The 27804-nt window shown below is 38.4% G+C and overlaps 1 long non-coding RNA gene across 1 annotated transcript in view; it reads right to left on the bottom strand.

Annotated features, from left to right (window-relative positions):
- The window catches only part of LOC110678636, a 293911-nt gene extending 266961 nt beyond the window's left edge, over positions 1–26950 (bottom strand). Inside the window, exon 1 of the long non-coding RNA XR_002501795.1 lies at positions 25796–26950. This is a non-coding gene — a long non-coding RNA (uncharacterized LOC110678636). The remainder of the gene's footprint in view (positions 1–25795) is intronic.
- Between the last annotated feature and the right edge of the window lie 854 nt (positions 26951–27804).

Below are 27804 nucleotides of genomic sequence, written 5' to 3'. Positions count from 1 at the left end.
AGTTCCTATTCTTCTTCTTTCTGGCGTTACGTCCCTACTGGGAAAAAGCCTGCTTCTCAGATTAGTGTTCTTATGAGCACTTCCAAAGTTATCAACTGAAGGCTTTCTTTGCCGATTGACCATTATTGCATGTGTATATCGTGTTTTTTTTATAGTAGGGTACAAAAAAGCTTCAAAAGCCAGGCCTGTTATGTGTTGGCACGGTGTGGGACTCACGTTAGGCGTGCTTAACCACTAAAAAACTTTCCCTACTGCTCCTGTGCCTCGATCCCCCCCGGAACTACATCAGGCAACTACATCGGGGGAGGGCTGTGCTCATGCACTTCTTCAATCTCAGCCTCTAACTGTTCTGCTAGTTCGCTGTTGGAGCGTTTTGCCCAATTGGCGGTTGAACATCTCGCCGGGACTTTGGACAGCTTTCTGTGCGACGACGCATACTTCCCTTGGGCTGGCCTCGCGTCAGAGCTCTGTTGATCTTCTACTGGACGATCATGTGCAATTCGTTGCTCTACGACGACTCGTTCTCCGCTGCTGCTGTTCGAGCTCTCCTTGTTGACCAGTTGGATGTCGAGGTCGGTCCAGCGATTCCGGTTGGAGGATGACTTCCAGTTCACTGGCGCCCAGGTTTGCAGGCGCCCCGACGACTATTAACCGATACTACGCTACGCCCGCTCTACTCGGTCTAGTCCCCGACGGAGGATCTAGCCTACTCCGATCGCGACCCGGAGCTCTCTGGTCTTCACGCCATCTCCTTTGCAGCAACGACATAATCGCCGTTATTCCCCTGTTCACCGCATTCCAGGTGCTTTCATGCTGGCACATGTTCTGCACGATGTTGTCCGGATTTAGGACGTTTGCGGTTTCTGGCATCATCTCGCTTCGTATATCCGTGAATCGAGGGCAGTCGAATATAACGTGCTCCGGTGTCTCCTCGATATTTGGACAGGCCGGACAATGTGGAGATTCTGCGTGTCCGAATCTGTGCAGATATTTCCGGAAGCATCCATGGCCTGACAGAAACTGGGTCAGGAAGAAGTTAACTTCTCCATGTTTTCTGGTCGTCCACACCGACATGTTAGGAATGAGCCTGTGGGTCCACCTTCCTTTCTCCGAGTTATCCCACTCCTGCTGCCACCTGGCCATTGTGTCCAACCTAATGGTTTTCCTCACATTCCTGGTGTCCCTTTGCTGGTAACATGCGATGTCCTCCGCCAGAGTGATGCAGATGGGGATCATTCCGGCGATAACGCACACTGCCTCCGATGATATAGTGCGGTAGGCACTCGCAACCCATATAGCCATGAGCCGGAACGTACCTGCCAGCTTATCTCGATTACGTTTGGTTCCCAATGCTGCAGCCCAAGCCGGGACTCCATACCTCAGTATAGACGATGATACGGTCGCTAGAAGACGCCTCGTGCTGCTTCTTGGTCCTCCAATGTTGGGCATGATCCTGGCTACTGTGTTAGCAGCTTTCGCTGCCTTTTTGCAGGCATAGTCTACGTGGCTGTTGAAGTTTAGCCTGTCGTCGACCATTACTCCGAGATGCTTTAGAGAGCGCTTCGATGGGATTGCGTGACCTTCGACGTTGATTTCCAACTGCTGTACCGCCTTGCAGTTGCTGACCAGCACCACCTCCGTTTTATGATGAGCCAACTGCAGCTTGACTCCATACATCCACGATTCGATGGTATCTAGCGATTCCGCCGTCAGCATCTCCACCTCCTCCGCAGCCTCACCAGTTATCGCAAGAACGACGTCATCTGCGAACCCGACGATCTCGACTCCATTTGGCAGTGACAAGGTTAGCACTCCATCGTACATCATGTTCCACAATGTTGGACCAAGTATGGATCCTTGTGGAACTCCCGCCGTGACTTCAATTGACATCCGTCCCTGGTTTGTGTCGTAGACCAGTACCCGGTTCTGAAAGTAACTTTGCAGAACTTTACATAGATATCCTGGAACCCGCATTCTGTGTAGGGTGGCGGCGATAGCCTCCCAACTGGCACTGTTGAACGCGTTCTTGGCGTCTATTGTTACCACTGCGCAGTATCGATTGCCTCTCCTCTTCTGCTTGGACGCTTTCTCCGCGCACGCGATGACTGCCCGAATAGCATCCACCGTCGAAGTCTTTTTACGGAATCCGAACTGCCTTTTCGACAATCCGTTCTCACCTTCCGTGTAGATCGTCAGCCTGCCGAGGATGACCTTCTCCAAAAGTTTGCCAAGAGTATCCAGCAAGCATATTGGTCTATATGAAGCAGGATCTCCTGGCGGTTTTCCCAGTTTTGGCAGTAACACCAGCTTCTGCACCTTCCATCTGTCTGGGAAGCAGCCTTCCGCTAGACACTTCTGCAACGCTGTCCTGAATATGTCTGGGAACGCCAAGATTGCTGCCCTTAGCGCAACATTAGGGATACCATCTGGTCCGGGAGCTTTGTTCAGCTTCAATCCTTTCGCAACCGTTATCAGCTCGGCGTTAGACACATGTATACCGGCATTTTCCTCATCTACGTATGCGTACGGTGTGGGCGGCCACGCTCTTTGAGCATGCGTAGGAAAGAGACCGTTCACTATCGCCTTCAGTTTGTCGGGACACATTTCAGCTGGGGTAACTGGGCCCTTGATCTTCGCCATCACTACTCGATAGGCGTTGCCCCAGGGATTTGCGTCAGCTTCCTGGCACAACTCCTTGTAGCAGTTCGTTTTACTCGTCGATATTTCCCGTTTGAACGCGGCTCTGGCCAGTCGGTAGGTCACTTTACGCTCTTCCATGCTGGCTTCGGATCTAGCTCTCTGCACGCGTCTTCTGGCTCTTAAGCAGGCTGCGCGAAGGGTGCTGAGTCTGTCGTTCCACCAGTATGCAGGACGCCGTTGATTCCTTGGCTCCAATTTTCTCGGCATAGTTGCGTCACACGCTCTCGCCAACGACGAAAAGATCCTTATCGAAATGCTTCGTCTTCCACCTTCGTTCTCCATTCCTCCTCTGCCATACTGAACAACTTCTCTGGCCAACGCAGTAGTGGATCGCCTGATGGTCACTGTGGGTGTATTCTTCGCTAACTCTCCAGTTCATATTGGTGATCAGCGACGGGCTGCAAAAGGTCACGTCTATGATGGACTCCCTACCGTTTTTGCGAAATGTGCTAGCGAGACCGTCGTTGCACAGCCTTACATCGAGCTTCGCTAGAGCTTCAAGCAAACTGTAGCCTCTCGCGTTGGTCAGTCTACTACCCCACTCCATGGCCTACGCATTGAAGTCTCCTCCGATTATTACCGGCGTTCGACCGATCAGCTTGTCGGTTAGCACATCTAACATCTGGGTGTACTGCTCCAGTGTCCATCTCGGGGGGGCGTAACAGCTACACACGAAGATTTCGTTAATTTTAACGATCACGAAGCCCTCGTATGAGCGTTTGACTACTTCTTGGATAGGGAATCGGCCCATTACTTGAATCGCCGTCGTCTCTGCTCTGTCTGCTACCCAATTGCCGTTATCGGGAGGAACCCGATACGGTTCTGCAATGATCGCAATGTCGCACTTTGTTTCTGTTGTCGACTGCCACAACAGTTGTTGTGCGGCGTCGCAATGATTGAGGTTCACCTGCGTTATCTCCATCATCATTACTGCCCTGCCTTCTCCTTCTGATATTTGGGGCACTTGAAGCCACCCGTCGTATGGGCGTTACCTTCCTCCACCTTACACAGCATGCACCTAGGTGTATTCAGGCAGTCCCTGCCAACGTGACCTTTTTCACCACATTTCCTGCAGTGTTCGGACCTGTCCGGGCCTTTGCAGTTTATTGCCCGGTGGACGAAATCCATGCATTTGAAGCATCTCTCCACCGGATTTGTCTCCCGAGGGATCAGTTTCAGCGGGCAAACCGACCATCCCACCTTGATCTTACCAGCCTCGACGAGTTTTTTGGCTGCTGCGACTGGTAATCGGATCGTCGCTATTTGCATACCTCCGTAAGCTCTCCTCAGCCGGATGGACTGCGGTGCTTCTTCCAGGTTGCATTGAGATAACAGTGCACCCCTCACGTCGTCTTCTGTTGTGATCTCGTCCAGTTCTCTGCATTCGATCACTGCCTCCTGGGATAAGGCTCTCACGGTTGCCTCGTTGCCCAGCGACTTCGCGACGAGCTCTTGGCAGGCCGAACTCTTGATCGACGGATCTTTTTTAAGCTCGAAGAGCATGTCACCTTTCTGGGTGCGCCTGGTTCTCACCACGTTTTCACCCAGCTCCTTAAGCTCTGGGTCCTCCTTCACTCTCCTGAGAATCGCAGCGTAGCTTGTCTTGTCGCTTGCCTCAATGACAAGAGCATCGCCCCTGAACCTCTCGCGAGGTGACCGTCGCTTTTCTTTCTTCTTCGGTTCCTTTTTTTGCCGCTTCCTCTCCTTACGAGCTGTATTCTTCTCCTTTTGACCTTTCACGGTGCGCCATTCACTGCCGTTCTGCTCACTGACGCACTCATTGTCGCTTCCCTGCTTTTTGGGATCTTCCTCCTCTCCTGATGTATCCCTCGTTCTTTTTTCCGAGCGGGTGGTCGGATTGCTCCTACGCGTCTCCTGTGCAACGGCTGTTGCATTTACCGAAGTTAATGCTTTTTCTGCTTTTTCCGCTCTACTCCGCAATTCCTTCTGTCCGCGTTCTGCGGCTGTAACGGCAGACTTGATGCTTGTGACCAGCTGCTTGATTCTGAGGTGGACGTTGTTTTTCGTCTTGACGAACTCATAGAGTTCATTGACCTTCCTCTTTACTTCCGACAGCTCCGACTTCTCATGCTGCCTGTCGTCTTGAGCGGTGCTACTCCCCGATTTTGGTGTGAGCACTTGACTCAGGAAGCCTGCATCCCGCTGGTTTCCCGGTGGCTCACTCGGTGTGCTGCATCTGCTAGTGCTGGCTGCTACCGTCTGTGGTATCACTGGCAATCTCTGCATCTTTCCGCTCCTTGCGAATACTATCGCGTCTACGTTCCCTCCACTAGATGCTCCATCCAAATCGATTATTTGCTCCATTCGATTGGGTCCCCCCTTCGGGCCGCTATCTCTACTCGTTGTAAATAGTTGCCTCTCTTGATCCCATGGTTGTCTATGCAAGCAGGGAGGCCATGCTAGGGTTGACACAATCCTTCATGGGGGTTGTGTTCAAAGCCGGATCGGCGTAAGTCAGGAATGTTACATCTGAGCCTACTACTCACCGAGGTTGGTGACGAGTTTCGAGCGTACACGAAGGCCTGCCAAGGTTTTATCAGGACGGAGGCAGTTTCCTCATAGTCCTATTCGCCGTTTCAAGTTGGTGTCACCCTTCCTTACTCAGGGAACAGTAGAGTACGCTGCCAGCCCACGACTGTTAGTCGACGTATCCAATCCGTAATCCCTGCGTTGTGACCAGTATACCATAATCAGGATTTTACTGGCATCCATCCTGATGTGCCGGTTGGCACTCCATAGGGCTAAGGTACTTTGAAAGCGGTACCAGGTCGCTTGTTCAGGGTTACTTGCAGATATGTGGTTTTTTGTAGAGATTCACCAGAGCCCACTGATGAACCCCCGCCACATCCTAGGTAGACCATGCTTGAGGCCCTGGTCAGATGGACCAGACGCTCGGTCACCTCCCGAAGGAAGTACTAAAGGTGGTATTCCATACGGCTGTATGTACGAGTTTCGCTTGGAAAGGGTAAAAATCCCAAGCTCCCACCTGGCACCTCCTCACTCTAGCTAATGTCAGAAGGACAACAGTGCCCAGGTTGCACTATCAGCTAAGTACGCAACCCTCAGCTGGCGGTCTTTGTCATCGTTAGACCCGTGGATGCGTGAGGTAGGGGCTTGTGAGGACCAGAGCTATATTGGACGCTCCTTCCTGGTTGTCGACTCACCATTTTGCAACCCATGTGTATATCGTGTGGCAGGTACGAAGATACTCTATGCCCTGGGAATCGATAAAATTTCCTTTACGAAAAGATCCTCGACCTGCGGGATTCGAACCCACGACCCTTAGCATGGTCATGCTGAATAACTGCGCGTTTACCGCTACGGCTATCTGGGCCCCTAACAACAAAACTGCAACCATTGAATCTCGCCGCTCTGAAAATGGAATGGAAAACTCTACTTCATGATTTCATTTCACCAGAATGAAAGTTGCGCTTTTCACCAACGTAAACCCCATTTCAATGTCGGTACCAGTTAGTGATTTACCCTTCGGAAGCTAGTTAATCTAAACTGCAGTGCAAAATTGCAATTGCACCATCCGTATCTATAAAACTGACCGTGGTTTCGGTGTGCGTGTGGCTAACCACGGCCTGACTGAAAAATGGTCATCCCTCCCCAGATTGCTCTTTCATTCCAGTTGGATCTGGATCTCATGCAAGTGGATGTCGAAATTGGCACCACGCATTGCACTTGCAGTTAGTTCATCACTTGCCCACTTGTATGATAGTGGGAGCAGTTAGATTGGCGGAATGTTCCCCCGGTTGTTATTCATTAAAACTGGAGTGCAAAACTAATGGAATTGAAGTGCAGTGATGGGCAATTCTTGATTCCCCGGTCCATCCCACGGCTCTGCGTCTAAATATATTCTAAATATATTCTGGTGAAACCACATTACAGGGATCGTGTATAACATAGGCGTGGTCAAGAGAGAAGGGGGGTTTCAGGGGTGTTTGTTGTACGTAAATCTTTCGATAATTCTTTGTGTCCACAATATCGCCAGGCTTCTCTCAAAGACCTTTCTAATAATCGTTGGGAATTCTACCACAGATCTAACAAAGAATTCATTGAAAAATTACCATAAATTTAAAATGTTTGGTAAAGATCTTGTAAGCAACATTGCTATTTATGCCAAAATCAACCATTTAGTGATATTACTTCTGCATTTCTTCTATGAATTCCATTCTTGATTCCGTATGGTTCTTCTCCTGCTAAATTATCATAGAAAACGTTCTGATGATCTCTTTGGGCTCTTAGTATTGCTCCACATATTCTATGAATTTGAAAAACATTGTAACATTGACTGCAAATTCATACTGCAGATACATAAAAAAATAATACATTGATCATTTTCAACAAAAAACGTCGCTGCCGAAACCCAAAAACTTGACGTCGCCGAAGATTAAGCACACGCCAAAAGCGACACCGGATCTTCCTCGCGCCAGCCGCAAAAGTGAACGGAAATACGGCCCGCTACCGGAAAAGCGACGGCCTTTGTTATGCTGGGGCATTTTTTGCTCCTCTCCCCAAAGTCCCAAATCCACACACACACATTCACATGACCTCCGACACAAGCATGAAAAAAATGCAACTCTCCGCTGGCTGAGCAGATAAAATTTTATTATTTTCTACTTAAATAATGCCGGGACCGGCCCACTGCAAAAACGTTGGCAAAGAAAGCGGAATCTCTGTAATTTGCTCTGCGTGAATCTGACGGGTTTGTGAATTTCTCGTTAGAAATGAAATGGAATTCCCTCACTTTCGCCACCGTTACGTCGCCCTGGGGCTTCAGGATGTGGTAAAATATTATATATGAATCCGCCGGGCTGCCACCGTCGACTTTTATCATTAAGTTATTATTACGGCTTTTTCCAGTTATTTTTTTTTTCATTCCATTCCGTCGTTTCATTTCATACGCTTCCCGGAATGAGTCCTTCGTTGTTTTTATGGAAGGCGCTGGAGTCTTTTAATATTTGCCTGTCGGTGCCAAACGATTCATTGCAAGACCCCAAACAGTCGACCCAACAGCAGTTTCCGGCAGCACTTGGCGCTTTCGCCATTTCACAGCTTTCGTTTCCGTCCGCGCGTTGGCTTTAGGCTTTCGGGGGTGGTGGATTTAATATATGGGCTCTCGGTGGTGGTGTGGAAGAAGTGCCCGAAAATGAGCAGGAAATATGTTTGAGACGGTGGAGTAGATCAGGTCGGCCTGTGTAATAGAAGAGCCTTTTAAATTTGTGGATACCCAGATATAATCACCATGTTTTATTAAGGGAATAAACATATAAATCTCGAAAAATTATTCATACAGACTCAAGTCAAAAGAGTATACAAACTTACTTTATCGATCCTACGTGTTAAGCAGGCGGAATTCTACACGTTCCACCCTGTACCAACTCAACTTTTCACTTTTAGAACGTTTAATTTCCGGATTTACAAAACGACGAAAGTAAGATTTTCAACTTTCGCAACCTAACCACTACTTTCGCCGCCCCGCTGTATGGAGAGACAAAGTGACTTAACCACGAATCAAAACAAAACACAACTTGAGCCGATTTTACACTGGTAGAAAAACGTCGAAAGTAACTTGATGAAACGGCTTATCATTTTTTGTAATTATTTTTTTTTTGGGAAATAATAGAAACTACGTAGTTTTTGAACGCGAGCTGATTGCATGCAAAATTTAAGTGGTGTACACTGCGAAAAAATGTTAAAAAGGTGATTCATTTTAAAAAAGTTTTAGAAGACAGGTTGTGATTCTTCTGAATTAATTTTCTCAAAACCGTATGAAAGTTACTTACGTCGATTTGAAAAAGTAATCGAGAAATAAGTATTGATGAGCATATCGTTTAGGACATGTCAACAAATCATGACAAACATCACATTGAAGAAGAAGGAATTATATTTCAAATCGCAATGCGGCCATACTGACTTGCGAAAAATGACTCGCATTAAGTCAAACAAATTTGTCATTGGTAACTTTAATGCCAAACATTGCACTATGGTCCAGGAATCAGTTTTACGCGGAAAGATGCATTCTGAGCTTTAGAATGAAACATTAGACAAAAACGGTCTTCTACAAAGTTGTTTGTATTAGTTGAGCCCTTTGTTTAGTGTTATTGAAAATAAGGGTGGACCACATATTCATAGAAATGATTAAACTAACTTTCTTATTTGTAGAAATTATATTATACATGCTTCAGCAAAGTTGTAGACCATTCAATTTCAAGCAACTTTGCCAAAAAAAGTTTTTTTGTATCTCTTAAATTGACCGATTTAGAGCTTTTTTCCTACGGTGACATAGGGTGGTCCGAACAAAACTGGTTTACTGGCTCTAGAGTTTTCAATTCAAGTTTCTCATCAAAGTAGTCTATGAATCACTTTTAGAGCTTTAAAAAATGCGTAATTTGGTGAGTGAAGAAACTCGCTATCTCCTTCCGTTTAGGAGTTATTGTTGTTTTTCTTCCAAAAACATGCCTACTTTGATTGTGAATTTCTCTAATTGTGGCAAACAGAAAAAATATCTTTTGACGGCGTTCAAAAGACAACATAAAATTGTATATTACAGTCATCTCTCCCTTACTCGATATTGAAGGGACCATCGAGTTAGGGAGGTATCGAGTTACAGAACACAAAAGCAGTGCAACTGCGTTCCAAGGGACCATCGAGTTAGCCATGAAAACCAACTTTTACTATGGTTCTCTAACTCGATATCGAGATACGGAATATCGAGTAAGGGAGAGTTAACTGTATATCAAAAAATTACAGATGTGTTATTTTTGTAACTCATATAAAACGTCTTGAAAGACAAACATTTTTTATCACAAAAACTTTAATAACTTTTGAACTAAAATAGATATTATCAATATTTTTGCATGAAAATTTGCGTTTTGTTAAGTTCTAAAAGTCGTTCATAGACGACTTTGACGAGAAAATAATATTAAAAAAAAACTAGAGTTAAAAAACTTATTTTTGTTGGGTCACCCTGCGATGATTAGGAAAAAATGCTCTAGATTGGTAAAATTTTGAGCTACAGAAAAACTTTTTTTGGCAAAGTTGATCAAAACTTCAAGTTCTACCGCTTTGCCTAAGAGCATATACCAGTATTTTTGCAAATAAAAAAGTTGATTATATGATATGTGTGATATTGTGGACCACCCTAGTTTAAAATGACACAGTATGAAAGCTTACATTTTTAGAAACAATTTTGTAGAAGATCATTTTTGTCTAAAATTTCATTTTCATGCTCAAAATGTAAAATGATAAAGAATATTAAAGGATATTTCTCAATTCAATACTCTGATAGCCCTACACGATTTTCCTCTTCTAGAAATCCATCTACAATTGATTTGATCCTAACCAACTCTAATCATCTTTGTAGCCAACTGATTACTCATGCTGATTATGATTCTGATCATGTGCCTGTTACATTTCAAATATCCCATAAAACGATTCTCAATCCTATCAGCTCCACTTTCGATTATTTTCAAGCCGACTGGAATATATATGAAACGTATATTGATAGTAATCTTGATGTTAATATTTCTTTACAAACAAAACTTGATATTGACAATGCTCTTGAAACTTTAATAAATTCCATTGTTGAAGCCAGGAGCATTGCAATTCACATTTTGGAATGTACACTCCCGTGCATAAGTTTGGGTTCACCCCCTAAAAAACATGCAAAAGTGTTCAGTCCATATCTCTGTGATTACACGTCCAATTGAAACTCTTTAAGCCGCATTCGAATGGCAAAGAGTTATTCTTACTTCGTATGTATTTTTTCAAAAACATTTTTTAAATTTTGTATACTAAATTTTTACTTAAAATTGTTACATTTTTCAAAAAACACACTGAAAAATCATATCTAATTTCCTCAGCATTGGATCGACCAAAATTTTAAAACAAGGTGTCATTAGAATCGTAATCTCATATTCTTTAAAGAGCACTCATGAAATTTTTGCGGAAAAATCTGAAAAGTGTTAAAAATCAATGAAACAGTCAGCCAAGTCATCGTGCAAAAGTTTGGGTTCACCTGAACTTACTTAAATCTGTGAAATTTCAAACCAATCATGTACGCGCCATTATTTGCGCTCAAAAAAGCTTTAAACTATTAAAATCGGTTGAAAAATGACAGAGATATTGACAAAAAATGATGTGCGTGCAGCTCAGGTTAACCCAAACTTTTGCACGATACACCATACTGAGGGGTGAACCCAAACTTTTGCACGATGACTTGGCTGACTGTTTCATTGATTTTGAACACTTTCCAGATTTTTCCGCCAAAATTTCGTGGGGTCTCTTCAAGGAATATAAGATGACGATTCTAATGACACTTTAATTAAAAAATTTGGTCGACTCAATGCTGGGGAAATTAGATATGATTTTTTCAGTGTGTTTTTGAAAAGTGTAACAACTTTAAGTAAAAATTTAGTATACAAAATTTAAAAAATGTTTTTGGAAAAATACATACGAAGTAAGAATAACTCTTTGCCTTTCGAAAGCGGCTTAAAGAGTTTCAATTGGACGTGTAATCACAGAGATATGGACAGAACACTTTTGTATGTTTTTTAGGGGGTGAACCCAAACTTATGCACGGGAGTGTATAATTTGAATCCGTGATCCGTCTTAAAAACTTGAGGAGAAGGCAATTTTAACGCACTCGCGATCCTGCTATGAAAATTATATGGCAGGATTTGCAGAAAGTAATCAAGAAACGTTTTGCACAATTGAGAAACAAAAAATAATATTTTTTTTTCAATTGATCCCTTCTGAAAATTATCTAAAATTTTGAAAAAAAACCTCAGATGCCAATACCAGCATTAAAACAGGAGAACAAATTATTACTAACTAATTGCGAGAAATCTCAAAAACTTGCTATGCAGTACAATTTTAATTTAGGACCTACTAGTCCAATTGAAATTCAAGTTACTCAGGACTTCGAAAACAGAAACATATATCAACTTCTGAACAATTGCTTCATATAGTCCACAAAACGTAGCATCAAAAACTATAATTTTAACAAGCAAAATATGTTTTAATATCTAATTAACGAAATGTTTCTCCAAATGTCAAACGGTTTCGAAACCAATGTCGAAGGTACATGTGAGTTCAGTAATAAGCAGTGCCGTAGCGTGCGGTTGGTCAGGTTGGCACCCGCCAAGGGCGCTAGCCTACAAGGGGCGCCAAAATGCGTGAAACACTTGGTATTTATTTTGAAGATATTAAATTAGGGAATATTGAATATTGAAAAAATCTTATCAGTAATAATTTCAAAAGAATTATTGGACATAATATAGAAAAATATGAAAGTCGCTTGCGCAACCTCTAAATTTTAATATTTTTGGATCATATTTGAGGTTTCCCTTTTCACGTGATTCAAATCCAGAAGAGCACATGAATTTTGGGTTTTGAGAACTTTCGAAAAATAAGCCGCACCCTAATGTGCATGAATCTAATATAATCCTGAGCGGGATCCACGAAACTCTGGGCAGAATTTCAACAGAAAATTGGTCAAGATTCTCTCAAAATCACGGACAGGATTCTAAGCAAAGCTCTCGCTTCGTTTTGATCGGTCTTACACATAATTTCAAGTGTCATTCTGAAAAAATGTTGAGTAATTTTTAAATCTTCATTTGATTTTTTACTGCTCGAAAATTCCCACAGCAGACATAATTTTAGAATCTATAATACATTTTTAATAACCTAAAGAATGTTCTATACAAGCTGAAACTCGTTTGGTGTTCCATAAAAGATTGTATCGTGGTGCACCAATACCCGGACGCTTAAGGTGCCACAAATGTTCTTACTTCAATATGAGCGTGTTGTTTTTGAAAATTCTCGATACAATATTGCTCGATAGATTGCTTAAAGCCAGATTTTCATGGAAGTGATGAAATTTTTGATAAAAATCATGATTTTAACACAAAAATTAATCAAATATTGAAGCATGTCTTGTCTTTAAATCCGGACACCTTAGACAAATGATGGCTTTAAATCCGGACACTTTTGGATCGAAATCCGGACAAAAGTGTTATAGCATGGAATATTCATTAAATTTCAATGAAAATAATATCAACACGCAATTAAAAAAAAATAATAAACTTGATGTCCACGGTTGCCCGACAATGACAAAACAAATAACAGGTTTGTAATAAAACTGGTTTGATTACCTGAGCTGAAGCACACGTAGCTTGAACTGCATTCGATGCGGCTTGAACATCTATTATTGAAGATAAATACATTTTATCCAATAATCAATTTCATTCTGAATACTCACTACACTATCCACAGTTGTTTTTCAAATTTTCACTTATTTTTCCTTTCAGGAATTTCTCTTTTACACTAGTAAAACGGGGGTCCGTTACGCGATATCCGGATCTGAAAACACTGGCTCATATTCCCGGACAGTCTTTTTGCACACCGATAAATGTATATTTCCAATTTATTTAATGATAGTGGAGTCACCGAACTTCCAACAGTTTTGGATAAAAATTCTATAAAGATATATTTTACTAACTTTTAAATCAAACAAACGTTGTTCGCGCGTTCATCGATCGTTCAACTCGAGTTGAAGTTAAATCGCGACGAAATGACGTCCAACATGAACAAATAATTTGTTTTTATTTTTATTAATTATTTAGCAGTGGTTACTAGATTAGAAATAAATATAAAATGATCAGCATTGTTCATTTAAAGGGGAATGAACAAAACCAGACATATAATCTCTCGATTTTAACTGTAATTAATTAATATAATTAAAGCGTCCGGATATTAGTACCGTCCGGATTTTGATTCACCACGGTATTGCAATTTTAGGGAAAACTTTCCGTTTTAAAGGCAGGTTTGCTACTGACAAGAAAAGGAATCGCCTATCTCGATGCGTGGAAAATTTCTCCCAAGAAATGGTCAAGAAAATCACTTTTTTCTGATCGCAGTACGCAGTTGAGAAGAAACGTCACTTCAAAGGGGGCTCTCTGTAGGAAATTTCTTGACCCTTTCAGTCAAGGAATTTCTTTACTTTTCTTGAGCGAAACAGCATACTTAGCTTTACGGTTCAACGAAAAGCTACCGCAGCTGTCACATCACTGATTTGCACTGGTAAATCATCAGTAGGCTTCAATGATACCTTGGATACCGTCTTGATGATCGTTGTTTGTTGCTATTTTTCATAGCGTTTTCTCTTTCAAGCATACTATGATTAAATTGTTTGCTTCAATGATGGAATGCTTTCGAAGCCTGTGGTAGAACTTTGACAGCTGCGGTAGAACTCTGCGGCTACCGCAAACCGGAAATTTTCCTTAACAACCGTAATAATAGAATGGTTGAATGTTACTTTTTACACCTCTTCGATATTTTTTATTAAGATTTGACCTGGCAGTGATCGAGATTTTTCTTGTTTATTTGATGTTTTTTTCATCGAAAGTATATATAGTTAACTTTCTTCTAATACAGTGGTTCTCAACCTTTTAGAAGCTGCGACCCCCTTTAACGTTCTACAAACATACCACGGACCCCTAAAAATTGATGTTCATGAAATCTAAGTCTATGGACAGATATCATAATGAATTAACAGATATCCCTTGGCAGGAATAAAATCTCTAAGAATCCTACTAAGTATCTAGCAAAGAGTGTGTATAACATCCCTCCAAGTATCCAATAAGAAACATTCTAAAAAAAAGATATTACAGTACCGACCCGATTTTGTCAGCCCGTTTTTGGGGAGAACGTTTTCCTCTCACGGTTTTATTTGTTTTCCTGTAAAAGGAATGCTTGAACGTTTTGAATAGGGGACTGACAAAATCGGATTATTCATGTGCCAACATCCAACAAAAATCTTGTAGATCAGGTGTTTGGGATATTCAAATATATTTTGAAGAAGATTTCCTAAAGTTTCAAGATCCTTCATACGATTTGATATTTCCGGGAATTTCCCCAGAATCCACGGTTTTCTCGTCAAAAATGATTTAAAGATAAGTTGGGTTTTCACCAAGCGTCACTAAGCTACTTTGAAAATTTTAAGAAATTTTCAAATGGGCTCTTTTGATACGGCCGTTAGTCGTGGAATGGAAGAATTTGTCAAACTTAGTCACTTTCTCGGATATCCATCGAGAATTTTTGCAGTTATTTTTCAAGAATCATTACTCCAGATATCATACTTAAATCACAGAAAAAATCCTGCTGATAGATTCGAAAGGATTTCACCAACAATAATTTCATTTTGATTGATTTCTGGTAGAATATTCTAGTAAAGCGGTTGAGTAAAAAAAAAATGATTCCAACCTTGCTTTTAATGAGCTTTTATTTTGGCTTGTTTTTTCGTCAATTGAGAAAAAACGATACTTATTTACAAACAGCTTCGCGGACCCCTTGGGATAACGTCACGGCCCCCTGGGGGTCCGCGGACCACCGGTTGGGAAACCCTGTTCTAATAGATCCTCGATTAACCTTCTCATCCACCGTGGATTTCAATTAAAAGGTTCTTAAAAAACTTTTAAAATTTTTGTAAATACTTCCTTTTTATTTGGTATCTTACTGTGAAAACAGCTTTCAAAGACAATAATTATATCGATTATCATTTAAGTACATAATTGAGGGCCTACTTTTTGATGTATTTCAAGTAATTTTCTATTGATTAGTTACAAAATTTGTGATTTCCACATTGCATAAAACATAAAACAAGTTCTTTTCAAATCTTAAACAATTTTCTTCGGTTTCTGTACAAATATCTTGAAAAAATGAAATATATTTGATTTTTTTTTCCAATTCTATTTCGGGCATAAGCTCCTAAGTTCTTTCTAGTTCTTCAGGGCAAAAAATTTCAAAATTCTGCCTAAAAACAGATGGATGTTTGGGAGGATTTCTTTAAAAAATTGTATTTCACCATAATTTGAAAATTTTGCCTGAAACATCTAACCATATGAACTATAAATTTCTTCGGAATTTTTCAGAGCATCTTTCAGATAACATTCAAAAGTTCAAAATTTTCATTGGACAAATAAAAGAATAAACATATTTTCTTGGCGGATTTTAATCAATAGTGTAAGGTGTTCTGAACTTAAGAAAATATTTTAACTAATTATGAAACTTTTGATGATTTTCATAAAAATTCTTGTAGAAATCGCTCAAAGTGTTTCAAAAATAATTTTTGATGAGCTTTAATTTAAGGGAGGGGCGCTAAAATGGAGGTTCGCCAAGGGCGCCATGATACCACGCTACGGCTCTGGTAATAAGAGACACATTTAGCAAATCCTTGTTTGAGGTACCCCCAAACCTACATTCACACCAAGCTCCCAAAACTTTAGCTACCCCACTTGAAAAAAATCTTGTGCTTGGAGTTCATTAATCTATTTTATTTATTTATTCATTTTCTTACGCATCATTTTGGGTTAGGGAAAAGCTTTCGAGAGGGGGCTTAAAAACTCTCTCCGAAAAGCGAAACAACAAATATGGATACATAATTAACTAATCCTAATTATTTGCACCATCCAGAAAGCAGATAACTCTTTGATGGTGTTACGATAAGAGCAATAATCGTTATTTTGGTCACAATAAGCAAGGTGTTCCCCAATTTGATTTTGTCAGGAAGAATATTTCTTTATAGAGATACAGAGCTATTTGTTATATGCATTGACGGTTATGATACGTTTCAACATTGTTACTACGGTAGTTTTTATTTGAATATTTGAATGCTGAATTTTATTTGTTTTCCGATTTAATTTCATTAATTTCATTATTGCCACCATGTTTTATTATTTTAAATGTAGTTTTCTGATTTTTCTTTTTTTTTTCTTTTTTTCTGCTTGTCATTTTTTTCATTTTTCAGATACGATTTTTTCAAGAATTTCCAATTTTTCCTGGTAGATCTGGTTGATCGTTGTTAAGCTTCAGCTGGTTGGTTTTGGTTTTGAAGCAATATTTGGCGGTGATTGAAGAAATGAAAACAATTGCTCCTTCCGGTGTTTGTTGGATTCATTTCGGCGTTTGTTAAGTATTCCTTTCTATTTATTTGTTGTTTGGTCAGTTTGTTTTTATTATTAGTTGAATCCCCGTTCAATTTCCACTATGGAAATTGACGGAGGTTTACAAAATTCAGATACTAATAATGAGTTAGTACCTTCTACTTCGAAACCATTTCGAATAAAAATTAACCCTTCGAGTTTTGCTGGTCCATTTCCTGTTTATTTCCGAAAAAAAAGATCGACCCATAAATGTTCTGTTGATTTCATCGGAAGTTTACAAGAAATATAAATCAGTTCAGGAAATTTAAAAATATCCTTCTTATCGTGTATATGCTTCGTGCGATTCTTGCGAAATCAGCGGAGTCATTTACGATGAATCATTAGATTGTGATGTTATAAAGTCACACGGCTCTGGCATTTTTAGAAATCAATCGATTTCATCTGGTGATATCTTGATTGCGAACTTTTGTCTAAATTATTATTTGATGCAAATTGAACTTCGAAATATTTTCATTCCAATTGTATAAAAATTACTTTTTCAGGGTCTCTTTTACCGGATTTTGTAAATATTGTCAATGTGTTTTTTCGCGTGAGGCTTTATTTTCCGAAGCTCATGCATTGCAACCGATGTCTTCTATTTGAGCATACATCAAATTTTTGCTCAAATAAGCAAAAATGCTCAAAATGTGGGGATCTTCATTCTGCTGCTGAATGTAAACTGAAATCGGATATTTGTATCTACTGTAAAAAAAGCATAATTCACTAAATAATTGTTCAGTATACATGTCCAATAAAAAAGATTTTATGAAAAAATAAGAAACCAAAATAAATATTCATAATCGGAAATATTGAAAACTAAAACTTGTGGTGATTTTAGTTCACCTAATCCATATGAGTCTGTATCAGATATTGAAAATAAGAATGCATTAGATAAAAGTGACACATTTGTTTACAAACCTCCAAGTAAAAGGAAACGATCTAATTTTTCATCTATCCAAAATGATACTCATTCTTCAAAATTGTTTGAACAAAATTTTCCTCCTCTGAACATTGCGTCAAGTTCAAAAAACATTCCCGGATTTCAGATAATAAATGATAATAAAGATGCAAATAATGATAACATTATTTCAGACAGTGGAAGGAATGATTTTTTTTCCATTTTGAGCATTTTAGAAGAAATATTTAACTTATTAGGTATGAGTGATTTTTGGAAAAATATGATAAAGAAAATTCTACCCTTTCTTGTAAATCTTTTTGAAAAACTTAACTCATTTGGACCCTTATCGTCTTCACTGTTTTCGTAATGGATTTTGAACATTTTGAAGGTTTGAAAATTTTGCAATGGAATTGTCATGGTATCTTACCAAAATTGATAGGCTTAACCCTCTAATACCCAACTCCGCCTTTAGACAGGGTACACTTTAGAATTTTGTGTAATTTTTCGTAGCTCGGAAATCAAAATGATTTTATTTTTGGCTCAAACTTTGACTCATAACACGCATATAAGAAAAGTTTTTTATGACTTCTGAAACTTTTTTGTATTTTTAGAAATTGTTTGAAAAATTGCATTCTTATATAACCTACAAATGCCTGGGCTTCATTTAACGTGTAATATAAAAAATCGTACCTTTTATATTTTTCTACGATTAACCTATCACAAAAGAAGAGCCTGGTGATATTAAAATCATTTCAAACCTGTTTTTCCGTTAGTTACACGGAAAATAAAATACGCTCCGAAAAAAAATAAAAAATTTAATATTTTTAAAAATACCGTCACAATTTAAATTTTTATTACTGCCAAAAATCAACAACTAGAAAAGGCTTCAAGAAAAAATGAAAAAAGCTAGGGATGTTCAAAAATAAAAATTATAAAAATCAAAAACAAAGATTTAAAAATTTGCGAATAAAAATAAATAAATACCCAAAAAGTGATAAGATAACGAAAAGTAATACTTAAATCGAAAATAAAAATTTGGGTATTAGAGGGTTAAAGCTATGTTGAGAAATTATGATTTAGATATATTTTGCTTGAATAAGACTTGGTTCACCAAGGATAAATTTTTTCGTGTTCCATCATATCATGTGGTTCGTCATGACAGAAATGTACCATTTGGAGGAGTGTTAATTGGTATCCGTGATAATCTTGAATTTAATTATTTGGATATAGGATAACTGGGGGTAAAACGCGCCCTTTAAGGAAGGAAGCGTTTTTAGCGATGAAGAACATTATTGTAAGCTCTTTAATGGTTTATCTGACAGACAAACATGTTTTCTATCAAATAGTAGAAATAGCCATCCATTTTCTTTTTTTCTGAATTTAATAAATCAAGTTTTATTAAATGCTTGCTTATCTGCATTTTTATTTGTTGCGGGGTAAAACGCGCCACCTGATCTCGGCGTTATCCGAACGCGCGTGCGCATGCGCAATCATGCTTGCTATATACGTTGCATACATAAGGGCGTTTGATCAGATGTTATTGTTCAGTTATAGTATACATGCTGAATCGAAAAATGCGCATTTGTAAGGTTCAAATTGGCACGTAACTACAGCTTGGCATTACGTTTGTTGGAATTTGAATTCAAACGGCTGTTTTGGTGTTATGAAATAGGGGTGGCCGTTTTGCCCCACGAGTTGATTAAAGTTCAAGTCCTTCAATACGCTTTTTAAGGATAAATTCAACTCATTTTTCGCATGGAATACAAACTATGGGAGTGCACAAGTCGATTCTCGGTGATAGTTTCAAAAGTTTTGTGGTTTATCGACCTGAAAAATGACCTAGAAAATAACACAAAATTACAACGAAAACAGTAAAAATCAATTTTTCGAGTTTTTCACGCTTTTTGCCAGGAAAACACTTAAAAATATATATAGAGAAGCATTTTGATACATTTTCTCTGATCTCGGGTGAAAAACAGCGTCCCAAAGCACGTCGTTCGTTCAAAACAATGGTGGCGTGTTTTACCCCAACGGTGCATTCTACACCCAGTTCCCCTATCACTTAATACAAATATTGAATTTATTGCTATTTCCGTCAAACATGAAGATTTTGAATTTTAAATTTTATGTATATATATTCCTCCAAATGTATCTTTTTCGTTATCTGAAATTAAAAATATTTTGGAAAATGTGCCCGCTCCTTTTTATATTCTTGGTGATTTCAATGCACATAATTTTGCATTGGGGAGTGATAATATTGATGGCAGAGGTTCATTAATAATGGATCTGATGGATAAATTAAATTTGAATGATGGATCATTCACAAGAATTGCAGTTCCTCCGGCTCATAATTCAGCTATTGATTTATCATTTTTTGCCAGTAATTTGTCTTTTATTTCGTCCTGGAAAACAATTAATGATCCCAACGGTAGTGATCATTTACTCATACTAATTCAAATGCATGGTTTTAAAAGTAATTCTAAATTTTCTTCAATAAATTCCCCTGATTTGTGTAGAAATGTTGACTGGATAAAATTTTCTGATTTATTTTTTTTCCTTTAATACATTAGAATACATGATTATTCTACAACTGCACTTGAAAATTATAAAATGTTCTTGCAGCTTCAAACAGAAGCATTATTTAAATCACAAACGAAAAAACATACTTCTAAATCCTCTGATAAAAAACGTCCGACATTTTGGTAGGATAATGATTGTTCATTAGCTTTGAAAAATAAATCTGATGCATTTCAGAGCTTTCGAAGATTTGGATCTAGAGAATATTATTTTTTATATTGCAAAGCTGAAGCACAATTTACTAGAATTTAAAAGAAGAAATTATTGTAAAAAAATTGTTCAGAATCTCGATAGAGAATCTTCATTATCCACTTTATGGAGTGTTGCAAATAATTTGAGAAATTATGAATTTTCTCCTCAACCTATTTTGGAATATTCTATAGAGTTGATAGAAAAATTTGATCCTAACTTCGTACCTCAAAATATTAATTTCAAAACTCGTCAAACATTCAACTATTTTCCTGAACTTAGTACATTATTTTCGTTGGAAGAAATTAATTTGGCTTTAACTGTGACTCATAATATTTCTCCGGGAACTGATAGAATAAAATTTATTGTATTGCGAAATTTACCATTACAAGGCAAAATGCATTTACTTTCATCATATAGTTCTTTTCTCCTTCAAAATATGTTCCCACCAGAATTGCGTTTTGTTGAAGTTATTAGTTTATTGAAACCAGGCAAATATCTTTTTTTGACCGTCGAAGGCCTATAAGTTTATTATCATGTGTACGTAAACTCATGGAGAGAATGATTTTGAATCGTCTTGATTTATGGGCTGAGAGGAATAACATTTTATCTTCATCACAGTATGGTTTGAGGAAAGGTTGTGGTACTCGTGATTGTACTGCTCTTTTAGCATCTCAAATTTACCTCTCTTTTAAAAGAAATCAAGACATGGTATCCACCTTTCTTGATGTTTCTGGTGCATATGATTCTGTTCTTATTGATTTATTATATGAAAAAAATGATGAATTTCCAAATTCAAATTATTTTATGAAATTTTATATGTAATTCATTTTTTTTCAAAATCATGAACTTTTTTCACAATGGATCTTCTAAAATGGTTCGTTATAGCTATTTTTTTATTATACCAAATGGTTGTTATTTTTATCAATTTGCTGATGATAAGGTTGTATCTATCAGTGGTAAAAATAGAGAAGTGATTCGTCATTTTATGCAATGTGCACTAGACAATATTTGTAATTGGGCACATAATAATGGTTTAACTTTTTCAGTAGCAAAAACAAAATTTATATTTTTTTTCACGCAAACACTCTTTTCATAATATTCATTTATATTTTAATAATATTGAAATTGAAAAAGTTGACGAATAGAAATATCTTGGTATATGGTACGATTCTAAATTAACCCCTATTTTACCAACCCCCCTAAACGAGTGTTAAAAAACACGTTTTGGGCCGTAACTTTTTTGTTTTTTTTATATTTTTAAACCAAATTTTGAAACAAGAAGCGCATATCCTTCTAGTTTGAGAGCTTGGACAGAATTTTAGGATTGGTCACCTGGTTCCGGAGTTATTCCGGAATCAAAATGGGTGCAAAGTGAATTTGCAATATGAAATCAGCTGATTTTTTACAATGATTAGCTCTATAACGATGAGGTCGGATGTCTACAAGGCCATCATGGTCACTGCATGCCACGGATCACAATTTCTGGATGTTCCGGGGAACCGGTTCCGGGGCCATTTTTGGAAGCGAGTAAATACTATCACGCGACACATCAAACTTCATGATTTTTCAAATAATTGCATTCTATGACTGAGTTGCACAGCTCAGAACCCATTTGGCCACTTTGGAATTGGTATCCGGGTTTCCAAGGAACCGGTTCCTGGGTCAATTATTAAAAATCAGTGAACAATGTCATGCGACATTCTTCTTCTTCTTTGTGGCGTTACGTCCCCACTGGGACAGAGCCTGCTTCTCAGCTTAGTGTTCTTATGAGCACTTCCACAGTTATTAACTGAGAGCTTACTATGCCAATGACCATTTTTGCATGCGTATTTCGTGTGGCAGGTACGAAGATACTCTATGCCCTGGGAAGTCGAGAAAATTTCCAACCCGAAAATATCCTCGACCGGTGGGATTCGAACCCTCGACCCTCAGCTTGGTCTTGCTGAATAGCTGCGCGTTTACCGCTACGGCTATCTGGGCCCCAACAATATGTTATGCGACATATTGTTATTATTAATATATTGGGATTCTGTGTAACCGGTTTCGGAGTAATATTTTATTAGATGAGTCTTCGAAGGTAAGTAAATACTGCCATACAGATTCCTAGCGAACACTGAGGGTTTCTTGCGGGATCCTGAGAATATATAATTGGTTATTGAGGATTAAGTCCGAAATTTTGTGATTCCTAATAAGCTCTTAAGTTTTCTATGGCATCCTGGTAATTCCTAACTGGATAATGTGGATTTGTGGTGGTATTTTGAATATTTCTGGTAAAATCTTGTAGATTTTGCAAAGGTTTCCAGAGAAATTTCAGGAGTGCTAGTGGTAGCCTAAGTATAATGATTTTTTTTAAATTTTTATTGAAGACTTGAGAATTTTCGGAAATATTGAAGCAATATTCCTAACAAAATGCTTCAGAGCCCTAGCGTTTTCTTGTAGATTACTTTTTTGATTAGTTGTTTATGTTTGCCCTTTTGATTGCAGTTAATCAGTAATTATGCAATGCTTAACTTACCAGAAACATAAAATAAAGGAGGGTATTCTAAACTTACCGAATATTGTAAAAGTTTACGCTAAAGCCTTAAGGTGAAGATGCATCGAAGCCAAGCCTCAAATTTTCAAGGGCACAAATCTACAGAACTAAACAGCCATTCCAGCTAAAAATTTAATCGATTGGTCATCACCAGCGTGTGACCAATCGATTAAATTTTCAGCTCAAACCGCTGGCTGGTTCTCGAGATTTGTGCTCTTGAAAATTTGAGGTTTGGCTTCGATGCATCTTCACCTTAAAGTTAAACTGATTTTCAATATTGATTAAATAAAAAAAAAACTCATGCCGTTTTGCAATACCAAGCGCATTTGTTTTGTAAATACGTCTGTGTATGAAAACAGTATTAATTTTTATTTCGTATTCTTACACAGTTTTAGGAAAATGCTCAGTTCTTATATAAAGGTCACTTTTGCGATTATTTATTTTACATGATCCACTCATACAAATAGTGTACATAAAGCTTCTGAAATCCTTAAAGACATTGAAGCGTAAAAAGTAAGTATGTAGGACGTTTGTCACAATTAACATCACGGCGCTATAGATTCATAGCATAGTACAATATTACGGAAAACTGCTTCGAAGTGAACCGTTCTGAAGTCTTGATGCCATATAGTTCCACAAGGATGATGAAATAACATTCTAATGAAGTTTTCAAAACCAATAGCTGAAAAATAAAATTTAAAATAAGGGTTCCGATTTTGGCACGGTTCCGTTTTTGGCAACTAAAAATTTCGACTTTGTTGCCAAAAACGGAATCCCACTGTATATTCAAAAAACACGTTCAAAAAGAACAAATTTTCTTAAAACAATTACTGGTACTTGGTGGGGAGCTCATCCTTCTGATTTGATAACACTTTATGTAACTACAATACGTTCTGTTCTAGAATATGGTTGTTTTACTTTTGGAAATACTGCTTCCACACATTTTTACAAAATTGAGAAAATTCAATATCGTTGTTTGAAAATTTGTTTAACATTAATGAATTCCACTCACACAAAGTCAGTGGAAGTTTTAACAGGAATTGTTCCGTTGAAAATAAGATTTCATGAATCAAGTTGTAAGTATATTATACAATGTATTTCGAATAATCACCCAATAATAACAATTTTAAAATCTTTAGCTGACATTAATCCAACATGCAACATTTTAGATTTTTGCGATCATTGTATAAATCAACATATTATAGCTAATTCTTCAAACATTTTTATGACATAACATAACATGAAATCAAAATTCATTCGCTACTACCTATAATCGATTTATCTTTACATGAAATTGAAACAAATTTCATGTCATGACTATTCTCGATTTGTTAGTTTGTTTTTTAATCGTAAATTTGTTGGAGTAAGTTCTGATCAGTTTTATTTTACAGATGGATCTCCAATTAACGATATTGCAGGATTCGGGGTAAACAATCATTTTACAGCACATTTTTTAAAATTACAATCTCCCTGTCCCATTTTTGTTGCTGAATTAACTGCATTATATTTTACATGTAGTTTGATAAAAACTTGTTCACTAAATATCTTTTTTATTTGTTCTGATAGTTATAGTTGCCTTAAAGCCATTAGCTCAGTGAACTTTCATATTAAAACTCATCAGCTAATTCTAATGATAAAACAATTATTATTTGAACTAAATTTACTAGGCTTCATTATAAAATTTGTATGGGTTCCAGCTCATTCAAACATTTATGGTAATAAACAAGCTGTATTGGGTGTTCGCTGTGGTATTACAAATAATCGTAATATTTCTACATTTGAATATTATTCAACATTAATAAGATCTTTCTTATTGAATTGGCAAGCATCTTGGGATTCTAGTGATAAAGGACGTTGGTGTCATTCCATTCTTCCAAAAGTTTATCTATATCCATGGTTCAAAAATTTATCAGTTAGTAGACATTTTATTGGTAGTATTTCAAGACTTATTTCAAATCATTATAATTGTAACAGTCATTAATATCGCATTAACATAAAAGATTCGAAGTTATGCGACAGTGGGGCTTTTTATGACGATATTGATCATATAATTTTTCATTGTACAAGATTCATTGTACCAAGAAATACATTTCTAAATAAAATTCAAAATTTAGCTAGTCCCACTCCAATATCTGTTCGAGATATTTTAGGAAATATGCATCTCCCAATTTTTAAACTTTCATTTCAATTTTTGAATGACATCTCCTATTATGTATGATATTGTTTTTTCCTATTTCGTATGTTTCTTTTCAGATTTGAAGAGTAGTTTACTGTGTGTGGTATGCTAATAAATATAAACATCTTTACGGACCTCTCGATCTTTCAAGAACTTGGCTCTGCTATGGATCAATGCCGATTGAGCCTTTTATTGTTAAGATTGTTTATTTTGTAATGTTTTTTGAAAAGACAAAGTGGTTTTATGCCTTTTTAAGAATGATTTCAGTAAGAAATCACTCAAAGGGGCTTTTCCCTCTTTCAAAATTTAAAGTTAAAAAATAAATAAATGAATAAATAAAATCATAACAATAAATAAAAACCATTGAGTTTTGTTGAAAATCATAATAATAGAAATGATAATCACGGGATTTATATTCAACAGAATTAATATTGAATAAACCCAGATGATTTTGAAAATGCTATTGGAAATGCTACTTGAAAAATCAACGCAGCAGCAAACTAAAACCAATTATTCTAATCTTCACTTCTCACTCACTCCCTGCGAAGAACCCGTCGTGAAACTCGAACCAAAATTAGTCAAATGGAAAAATGTAAACAGAGAACTCGAACCTAAATGATCTCTCTTTGCCGTTTTCACTTGGTTGAAGAAGAAACCAATCACACAAAAAATGCACTGCCTTCGAAATTTGATACCTGGGTACTTACCTCTCGAAACAGATGATGACTTTGACCGGTGCCAGTTGGTTCTGGTTGTTCTGGTTCGACGCCCAACTGGTTTAACAGTTCAGACTTTCAGGGTCACTGATCACCAAATCACTTGGAATAACACTCTGCTAACTCTTCACTGAACTCTGCTGCGATTGTTGAATTCGCAAAAGTTGAATCTGTTGATTGCACCCACGTGTTCGACACACTCCACAATTGTCCTCCTATTTATTTTTTTCGATTCTTCTTCTGTCTCGCATGGACGAGATGTACTACACACACTTCCGAAGAGCTCCCCGGCTGTTTGACCGTCAGCTGGAACCACCCGAGAACGAAATTAAATTATTTGAACCATAATCAACGAGCTGATACTAATCGAATCACAGGCAGAGACGCACTCACAAAACCACCCTGAACTTGTGGTACCAAACTAAGGGGAGAAGGACGACACAACGGAACGTTTGGGAATTCGAAACCGCAGACACACGAGACACGGCAAGCGGCGAGAGAGAGTTCCGTCGCGCGACGTCGTCGTAGTCGTCGAACCAGGGGCAAATCGAATGTAAATCTTTCTACTCTACTGACTCTACTGACTCCGGGGTTGCACACTTATTCCGAGAGGTAACGGAAGCCCGGGCCGTCCTTGTTTGAATGAATAATAATCAATTCTCAGCGCGTGGAGTTGCCACTTGGGCGGAAGTTCCGGAATGTCGTTGCACAGCTCATGGACCAGCTGCTGACAGCTGTGTGGTGTTTGCCTTTTTGCCGCCTGGATGATTCTGAACGCACACAACTCGTCGCGGCTTGTGCTAACCGACTCCAGTCTCGAGGCTTGGAGTCGGAGATTCCCGTGGTCTTGACAAGAAGAGCTTCGGGAATTCCGCACTCCCTCTATCTCTGTTCTGCACCTGGTCTTTGTGATCCACGGCGAGCAGAGGACACTTCCAATCGAGGCGGCCTGCGTTCAAAAGGCCGTCGCCGTCGGTTTTGTGGACCAAATTTGCCTGCAAGTCCTGGTACTCTATGGCTACAGGAGAACCGGGGAATTCACACTCCGCTTGGCACCGAGGCACGATAAATACAGAAACACATGTACCGATGTGCAGTCATCCGCAGTCGAAAAGGGAACTATTCATCTGTGCTTTTTGTTTTGATTTGACTTGAGAGTTTGGCGCGCTGCGGTTGCTCTTGTTGTTCCTTACCGCCCTGAAGGGGGTTGGGGCGGCCTATCCCCTTGGGATCTACCCCTCCCCCTCTCATGGCCAGCTATGTACACACAGCCTGCTGGGTAGAGAGGTACGTGTGTATGCATCATCATCGTCATGGCATGCTGCGCAACTGATCGAAAAATATTATGCTGCATACCTCCAGGACCAGAACCGGTTGCTCCTACCTTGGCTCTATGTACCAGGCCGCAATCATCATCGAACCAGGGCTGCCAGGATGGAAGATAATATGTTTGTCTTCCATTTGAGAAGAAAGCGGAAAATATTTGAAAGATGGGAGATACTTGTATATTAGAAGAGATGTTTGGAAGACATTCTCAGTTTTGTTTCTTTGAATTTAATTTAACTTCCAGGTTCAAAAAATAAATTATATAGAGGAAGCTGGAGGCAATAAGCACGCCTTAAGATCATAGACGTATAAAACATCGACTATTTTCGTCATTTGAAACTAAAGTTTTTGAAACTTTAGGTGTTTCAGTTGAAAGCTATTTCTAACGGCAGAATTTTATTTGATGAGTGCTCTTCAGGATATTTCTCAATTCAATACCCTGATATATCTAAAATCTTGAAAAAACCTCAGAAGCCTATACCGGCATTGAAAGAGGAAAACAAATTATTACTAACTAATTGCGAAAAAGCTCAAAAACTTGCTATGCAATTTGAAAGTGCGCACAATTTTAATTTAGGACTTACTAGTCCAATTGAAAATCAAGTTACTCAGGGCTTCGAAAATATTCTCAATCAAGAGAACGTTTTCGAATATTCCTAGAAGACTGATTTTGA

This window comes from Aedes aegypti, chromosome 3 (genome assembly GCF_002204515.2).
Source record: "Aedes aegypti strain LVP_AGWG chromosome 3, AaegL5.0 Primary Assembly, whole genome shotgun sequence".
NCBI lineage: Eukaryota > Metazoa > Arthropoda > Insecta > Diptera > Culicidae > Aedes > Aedes aegypti.
Note: the sequence above shows the minus strand (reverse complement) of the source record. Positions and strands in the feature narration are given on the sequence as shown.